General features: G+C 41.9%; 1 protein-coding gene across 4 annotated transcripts in view; it reads right to left on the reverse strand.

Annotated features, from left to right (window-relative positions):
• The window catches only part of RACGAP1 (Rac GTPase activating protein 1), a 67,300-nt gene that overhangs the window by 24,878 nt on the left and 33,863 nt on the right, over positions 1-8,559 (reverse strand). Inside the window, exon 1 of one of the 4 annotated variants that reach the window (XM_082212524.1) lies at positions 8,236-8,390. The exons of 1 other annotated variant lie outside the window; for it this stretch is intronic. The gene's annotated coding sequence lies outside the window, so the exon portion shown is untranslated. Of the gene's footprint in view, positions 1-4,500; positions 4,658-5,693; positions 5,714-8,235; positions 8,391-8,559 lie in introns of those variants that run through there. 2 more of the 4 variants (XM_082212526.1, XM_082212525.1) reach the window with 2 other exon arrangements.

Below are 8,559 nucleotides of genomic sequence, written 5' to 3' on the forward strand. Positions count from 1 at the left end.
AATCAGTAATTTTAGATATAACTGTAAAAATGTATTATTCCAAAAATGAAACCTTCCTCCGGTTGTCAATATTAAGAGGATACCAGCAAGGTTGAACTTTTCTGTTAAAAAAAAAAAAGGATTTAAATCAAGTCTTACTGACTACTGATTTAAATTGATTTGATTTAAATCAAATCCACCCTGGACATAATGTCACATCGCAGTTTACTGTTATAAAAACGAGCCTAGTATCCCTCTGGGTTTACATGCTCTCTCTCTGACAGAGCCACAAGAAATGCCAAAGCTTTTGCTTCCATTATTTATTAACCACAACTTGCTGCATCACCCAAACCTAGACAATCTGTACTTAATCTTAACTAGGGTTTGTTGAAACAAGCCAATTTCAGACTACTCTACTACTTACCACGTTACGTTAACTTCTCTGCATGATGGTCAGAATCAACGGCCACACCTAACCAAAGAGCTTCTGTTTCAACTTAATAAAAGTAAAACCTCAAGCTACAAACTTGGGATATTTAGCACTAGCAGCTGGAATCTTTTACTGCGTGGAGACTGGGGTGACGTGCAACAACATAATACTACAGGTACAGTGGTACCTCTGGATGCGAACGGGATCCGTTCCGGAGTCCCGTTTGCATTCTGAGCAGAACGCAACTCGCGTCAGCACCTCTCACGATTTGCCGCTTCTGTGCATGCGCATGACATCATTTTGAGTGTCTGCAGCGAAACCCATAAGTAATGCGTTCCATTACTTCTGGGTCGCCGTGGAGTGCAACCTGAAAACGTTCAACGTGAAGCAACTTTAACCCGAGGTATGACTGTACTGGTTCATGTATCACTTATTTCTCAATGTAGCTGCAGCCACCCCACATGGAGTATTTTAGCACATATGAACCAGGCCCAAGAACCTTTCAACTGTTACAATGGGGAAAAGTTTAAGTCTGTTATTCAAAATCACATGTAACAGATTCCACTTCAGCCTCTTGAACCATCAGAAAAGGCTAGCGCCTCTAGTAGGCTGCATACAGGAATGCCAACTATTTTATCAAGAGTCTAAATATTGGTATCTTAGCAATTTATGCCAGCAGCTGAAATATAAATTATGGAAAGCACAAAAAGGAAAGTAGAAACAGCCCTGTTTTCATCTCTGCAGGAAGAACAGGTTTTTGAAAGAATGTTGCCTCTCTGCCCCACTCAAACAAAATGCCACAATTATTTTTTCCCATCATAGATGAATGCTTCCAAGTCTCTAATCACATACCACATAGCTAGTGCTATGCAATAAGAAAAACTCTCAGACTTACAGTTGATGCCTATACATTACCCTTCTATATACCTCACCATTAGGAAATAAATTGTAAGATCTGCCCAAGGATTAGATGGGGGTTTTAAGGTGTCTCGAGAACTTAATTCTGGGGTCAGCTTGAAGGCAAAACCCAAGTAATTCCAACCTTGCTTGCTGCACAGTTCAGCAAGAGGTGGAAGGGTGGCTATCTTCCCCACACCCCAACCCTCGAAAAATACATAGAATTGATGCAAGTTGGAGAAGCAGTGTTCCTTCTCATTTCATTTCAGCTCTTTGTGCTTTTGAGACTCAGCTTAGCAGCTAAGTAGCTGAACAGAAAACTGAGTGACTAAGAAGGAAGAGGAGAAAGGGGTGTGATTTGGAAGACTGGAAGGATGAACATGGAATGACCAGGTAGATTGAAGAAAGGGGGATGTCACAGGAATCAGAGAGCAGAGAGGGCACATCCCAGGGTTCGAAATTAGCAGGGCTCTAGGCGCATTTTGTGCCTAAAGATTCTCCATTTGCAAGCACCTCAAGAGGCCATTTTCTGCACCTGGTTGACACTCAAGGATTACAGAAATGTATGTGCTTAGAAGCCTTGAAGTATATGTTAAGGAAGGACAATACGTTAAGGAGTTTAACAATAAAGAGTAGAGCAGAGCTTTCCAAACTGTGTGTCGCAATACGTTAATGTGTCGGCGTGTCGCACAAATGCTTCCCAAGGGGCTGGAAAGGGGTTAGTTTAGCCTCCGGTTTGCTAGTAAAACTGAATCACTGTGTCACAAAGTGTTGCATATCTAAAAGGTGTCACCAACATGAAATGTTTAGAAAGCTCTGGAGTACAGTGTTTTGAAAAATGAAGTTTGGTACCAATATTTTTATTATAAACACAAAATTAAACATGTATTAACAATTTCTGTTAACAATGTGTCATGTGAACTGCGTATTAGTTCATGCTTTTCAAAATAATAAATAAAAAGTGTTGCTGACCCCGACCCCCCGCAGTGGCAAGTAGACCTTCTGTTTTGGCACCCACAATTCAGGTCCCAGAAGCCACTTGTCTCCTAGTTTACCCCTCTCAGAGCTACAATTCTGAGCACCCTTAACAAACTACACTTCACATGATGCAAATTCAAGCATATTTATTCTAATTCTGCTGAAAACTGACTTTTACCCAGATCCCTTGGATGGGTGCTTTCTGCCTCACTCCTTTTATTTGGTCTTTCCAAGACAGAAGGGGAGATTGATCCAGGAGAGGGGCAAAAAGAAACAACTAGCATGAGTATGTGATCATGGGCCAAAAAGGCTGGCAATTCTCTATGCCCATGTCACATTTTTTTCCCTGGAAGAAATTGCCTGTTGTCTTTTTATCACCTTATTCCTTTCACTCTTCCATTTCTGCCACTCCAGACAAAATTACCACCATTAATGGCTCTCCAAATCTGCAGGCTGAAGTAACCCTGCACTCCTTATATCATTGTAAGTCTGACTATGGTGGATGTAATGCTGATAAAGAACTACTCAAAACGCCAGACCAAGAAAATCCAGATATGACCTTCTCTCTCCCAGCTATAAATCTGGACCAATGAGAGAAATGCATTTGTACAACTGGCTGAAGCTTTCAGTATTACAGCATGCAAACAGGAACAAAAATGTGATTATTGTGTCAAGTGAGAAATTAGTTGTATGAAAGCCCAGAGTAAAGGCAACAGCCAAAGATATTCATTTAAATGGGCACTGATGACTACAAGAGGTTTGCTCAAATGAGCATTTGTGGTATTTGATGGCTACTAGCTTGGATGAGGACTGGTGTGGAAATAGAAGGAATGTAAACAAAATTCTTGCAATAAGCCCTGCTGACAAGGAGCCATAGCTGTTGCCTTGGGGTAAATGCAAGCTGCTTTAACAATCAAAACTTGCCAGTATCTACTTGTATACAGTGGTGCCCCGCAAGACAAATGCCTCGCAAGACGGAAAACTCCCTAGACGAAAGAGTTTTCCGTTTTGGAGGTGCTTCGCAAAACGAATTTCCTATGGGCTTGCTTCGCAAGATGACAATGTCTTGCGAGTTCCTTTTTTTTCCCTCCCCCCCTTTTCTAAGCCGCTTATCAGCTGATCCGATCAGCAGATAAGCCGCTAAAAGCGCTAATCCGTCAATGGGCTTGCTTCGCAAGACGAAAAAACCGCTAGAGGAAGAGAATCACAGAACGGATTATTTTTGTCTTGCGAGGCACCACTGTATTTTAATACAAGTAGATACTGCAGAAAGTGCCATGTCTGAATATTCTGCAAAAGGCTACTACTTGCACTTGGGGAAGCACAAAACAATTCTTTTCCCCTGCCCCAAATACTTACGTTAAAATATTACCCATTATTACCAACAACACAATCATATACATTTTCATCTTTGTTGGAAGCTGCCCAGAGTGGCTGGGGAAACCCAGCCAGATGGGCGGGGTACAAATAAATAATAATAATAATAATAATTATTATTATTATTATTATTATTATTATTATTATTTGCCTGTCTATTCAGAAGTAAGATTTGCTGAACTCATGGGTCTAACTCCTAAGTAAATACATACTGGATAGCAGCAAAGTAGTACAGTGGTACCTCACAAGACGAATGCCTCGCAAGACAAAAAACTCGCTAGACGAAAGGGTTTTTTGTTTTTTGAGCTGCTTCGCAAGACGATTTCCCCTTGACTTCGAGGAGCAACTCATAGAACGCGGTGTGGTAGCCTTTTTTGAGGTTTTTAAAGACTTTGGTGATTTTTGAAGCTTTTCCAAAACTTTCCCGACACCGTGCTTCGCAAGACGGAAAAAATCGCAAGATGACAAAACTCGCGGAATGAATTAATTCCGTCTTGCGAGGCACCACTGTACTGTCATTTTCAATCCAATTATAGTCACTATTTCATCCACATAGGAAACACTGTGGGCCTATAGTCTTATTTCCTTTTTAAAATTATTAATACAATGAAGGAAGAAACCTATTTTAAATACCGCAAATTTAGAAAAACCAGGGATAAAAACTTTTGCAGAGAAATGAGAATGGAAAGGCATTTTTGACAGGCACCAAGGTTAGCCAAGGTTACTCAACAGAACATCTTTCTTCTGCAAATCCATGAAAGCTTTGTAAATGCCATGTTTTCAGAAAGGTCACAGATAAGGCACAAGAAAAAGCAGCAAATCATAGGTGTTCTTCTTACCGTGGGTCAAAGCTAGCTGCTCAGTCTTGTACAGGATTAGTTATAGGCAATTCCCATATGTTGAGTGGCTGACTCCATTTCAACCTCTTCCAAGTCACAGGCATCTTCAGGAATGCCCAAATTCAGAAATTCTACAGCTCAGTGAGGTCACATAGACCAATGAGTTAAATTAGAATTTGGCCATAAACAGACAACAATCTGAGCTCTGCAGAAATAAGGGAGAAAATCTCTTAACACCCACTAAACCGGGGGGGGGGGGCACTAAGATAACCCAGTGGAAGCTAAGCATGCTCAGTGGCCATGGAATCCTGAAAGACCATTGGTGGGGTAGGGGTGGAGACAGGTGGGAGGGGGAACACCGTAGAGTATTGCGAATGAGAGTATTCTGAATTTTAGGTTGTAAACCACCCTAGAACCCACTGCTGAAGAGTGGTTCAATTTAATAACAACAATAACGGAATTTTAGTTGGTAAACCACATCAGTTTTTTTAATACGAAACTGCCCATAAATTATTTTAATTCATTAGCCAGTAGCCAAATGTTGTCAGTTGAGTATCAATAAGATCTATTCCAGACAGTAATATAGATACCCATATAGCAAAGAGATGCTGTATGGCAGGCATTACTACAGGGGACACAGTGCCTTGCCCCACTCCACCTGGGACCCCCATAAAGCAAAGATGCTGCTTAAGTATTTTTGCCTGCTCTTAACATGTTTGTAAGGAATGTTATTTGCCTTTTGGGCAGGAACATGGATGTGTTTGCTTTTTAACACTGTTGAAATGTTTTGAATTTGTACTATTTTATTGTTTGTATTTGCATTATTGTCTTTGTAGGTATCTTTTGGCTGAAAGGTGGCATATAAACAGCAACATAACAGTAACATTACAATGGCCAGTTTCAGATGCAACATAAGCAAATCAGCTTAATTGACCATGATCAGGAACCAATGAACACACCTAAGTTCCCAAATGTGTTATGTGTGGGAAAAGCAGCCAGAAGTGCTAGTTTGGATGCAAACGTTAAGCCAATACTTCATAGTTTGCAGCTCCTGGACTGGGGAGAAATTGCTCAAGCTGCTTTCACCAACAGGGAGCTCGTGCACAAACTAATAACACTAGCTATAAACCATACTTAAGCTTAAGTCTAAGCGTGGACACTGTCATAAAGTTTCACAATCATACAAGAGGCACCTATTAGAAGGCAATATGATACCCGCGCTCCTCGATTCCTGCACCCTGGAGGCTCAGACAGCAGCATGAGAAGGCCTTAAAGAATGAATTTCCTAAGACACAGTAAAGAAGCAGGTGTTATCAGATTATTGAAGGAATAATTGCAAGCAGGACTGCTGTCCTCAGGGCAAGGAATTTAGCAAAAAGAGGAAGGGAAGGAGAAGTTCTTATCATGCAGGAACGAGGTGCATTCCAGCCCATATTTGGCAAATTGACTAGCCTTGATCCTATCCCATTTCAACTTCTGGTTGTCACTGCCTTGACATTATCCCTCCTCTCCACCATCTAATCAACTTATAATTCTCCACTGGCTCCTTCTGTACTGCATTCAAACATGCCGCTATTTTCTGGGGGGAAAGAAAGAAACAACAAAAAAAGAGAGCTCAGCTGGATCAGCCAAAGGACCAGCTAGAAATTGGTATTCCAAGCCATAATGTCTCTATTAGTGGAGGAAGAACCTTGCCAGTGTAGCTAGTAGCCACTGACAGCCTTATGCTTCATGAATTTATCTAATTGTCTTTTAAAGTCATCCAACCTGGCAGCCATTAGTACATCTTGTGGTAAAGAATCCCTTGACCCATGTTGCCATCCCCAACCAGTGCCTGGTTTCTCTTCTGTGCTTTCCTCAGAACTCCTGAAGCGCACCACTTATTCCTGCCGATTCAGACTTCCCAATCTTATCTCAACACACACATTCAATCTGACTTCTGCCCTCACCAAAATGGCCAGTGATTATTCTGCTGCCAAATAAAAATGATTCTACAGTACTTCTCTTTGTCCTAGGGTGCACTGCTACGTTTTATATAGTTGATCTTTCTCAATAACCTTTATGCTCTTGGTTCTTGCAACTCTGTCCTGACCTTATTGCTCACTCAACCTTTTCACAGAGGGAAGTTCTTCCTCAGCTTTCTTCTACTCCATTGGGCTCCATCAGAAATTTTGTTCTCTGCCCTCAGCTATTCTGTCTATCAAGGTCATTTCTCCAAAGAGAATTTTGCAAAAATCCAGTCCTCCACTGTCAGCAAAAACTTTAATTCATGCACTTCCAGCTGTGGCTATAATAATCTCCTCTTAAATGCCCATTGTCACTCTGGAACCAAATCCACCTCTCTCATTACTCAAGATTCACGTGATGCCTCTCCTTACACTGACCTCCTGTTTACTCTTGTATCCAGCAATTACTCACTTGTCTATCTATACCTTCGATACGATAATCTTTATTGTCATTGTCCCATACAGGACAACAAAATTGAAAAAAAATATACATAAGACCTGTGGTCTTATGTATATACAAAATATACAAAAACCTGTGGGAGGTCTGCCCACCCTATCTTTCTGCCTTCAGGTCCTAAAACATACCTGCCTGTGATCTCTGCTCATCCATTGCCACAATCTGAAGGTACCGAATGTGTTCTGTTTCCTAAAAGGATTCTGCCCTTTCTCCCTACCTATTCCCAACACCTGCAGATTCCTCCCATATTATCTTATTAATGTTTATTTCATACATTTATTTCCTTTATTTCATCATGGAAGTCAAGATGAATAACACAGGGGTGTTTGTGTTTCCAATTCCCTCATTTCCTTTAAATTCCTCCCCTGAAACCAATCATTTTCTTTTCCAAGACTTTCAGCACTGTTTTTAAGATCTCATTTCGTACTGAGAACAGGCCTGACGCGTCTTGTTGCCTCCTTGTGTAAAACTCTAGACCTTAAGTTCCTCAAGGCAGGGAAGCCCATTCCAGAGTATAAAACACCATGCACCTGAACAGCACTGTATAAATAAAAGAAAAATGTTACTATTTGACACTTCTATCATTTATATTAGTAACTCATACAGACATTAGGGAAAAAATAAAGGTAGTGGTGTTGGCCCATTAAGAGGAATTCCAAAATCCATACAGGGCAATACCCTTGTGAAGCAAACCAGAACAGTCACGAAATGATGCGCAAGAATCAAAATAAACGTTATTTGCCTCAGCCACCAGCCAATAAAATAAAATGTACAGAAGAGAAAGGTAAAAACTTAACTATATAAAATACATTTTGGGGATTTAGATCAAGATGTGCAAGCTTTCAGTCGCTTTAGAAATCATGAAGCTAGAAACCTTCATCAAGCCTCGCCTCCCATCACCATTCCTCAGAAGTGAATGGGGCTGAGCAAGAGATATATATAATTTTTTCCAAAAACAAGGCAATACTTTCTATGGCGGGAAGGTTTTATGGAGTGGAGCGCAGAATAAATAAAATAAATGAGTAAGTAAAATATATGACGCAAGTATTTGGAAACTTCCACATTCTCGCCCCACAATAATAGAAAATAACAATAATAATTTTGCAATAATAATAATGCTATTTCCAATATTTACAGGACGCCCGCCCTGCTCTTTCCAACCACTTCACTCCTTTTCTGTCAGATGTTCGCTCCACGCCAAGCGTCCTCTAAGAGCCCCGACGGCCTGGGACCAGAGAGACCCCCACCGACCCACCCACCCCCGTTACCTACCGGCGTCGGCGTGAGAGGAAATGCCCTTCTGCCGTCGCGGAACCGTTGTTCCCTCAGCCCGCAGAGAAAGGCGCTCTCCAGTCACCCAACGGCTTCGCACGGCCGTTGGCAACCGCCTCCCAGTTTGAATCGCGCCAGCCTGACGCCTCTCCCGATCCCGATTGGCTGCGCCGTACTGGCACGTCGAATCTGAGCGTGACGACGCCGCGCGCGCTCCCTGACGCGCCGCGCGTTCGGCCTATCAGCCCGGAGCGGGACGCTGGCGGCGCCTTCTTTCTCAAGGGCTAGGGCTGTTTCCTCCCGGCCCCGCCCCGCTCACCTCTA

Source organism: Podarcis vaucheri, assembly GCF_965113315.1.
Source record: "Podarcis vaucheri genome assembly, chromosome: 2".
Lineage (NCBI taxonomy): Eukaryota > Metazoa > Chordata > Lepidosauria > Squamata > Lacertidae > Podarcis > Podarcis vaucheri.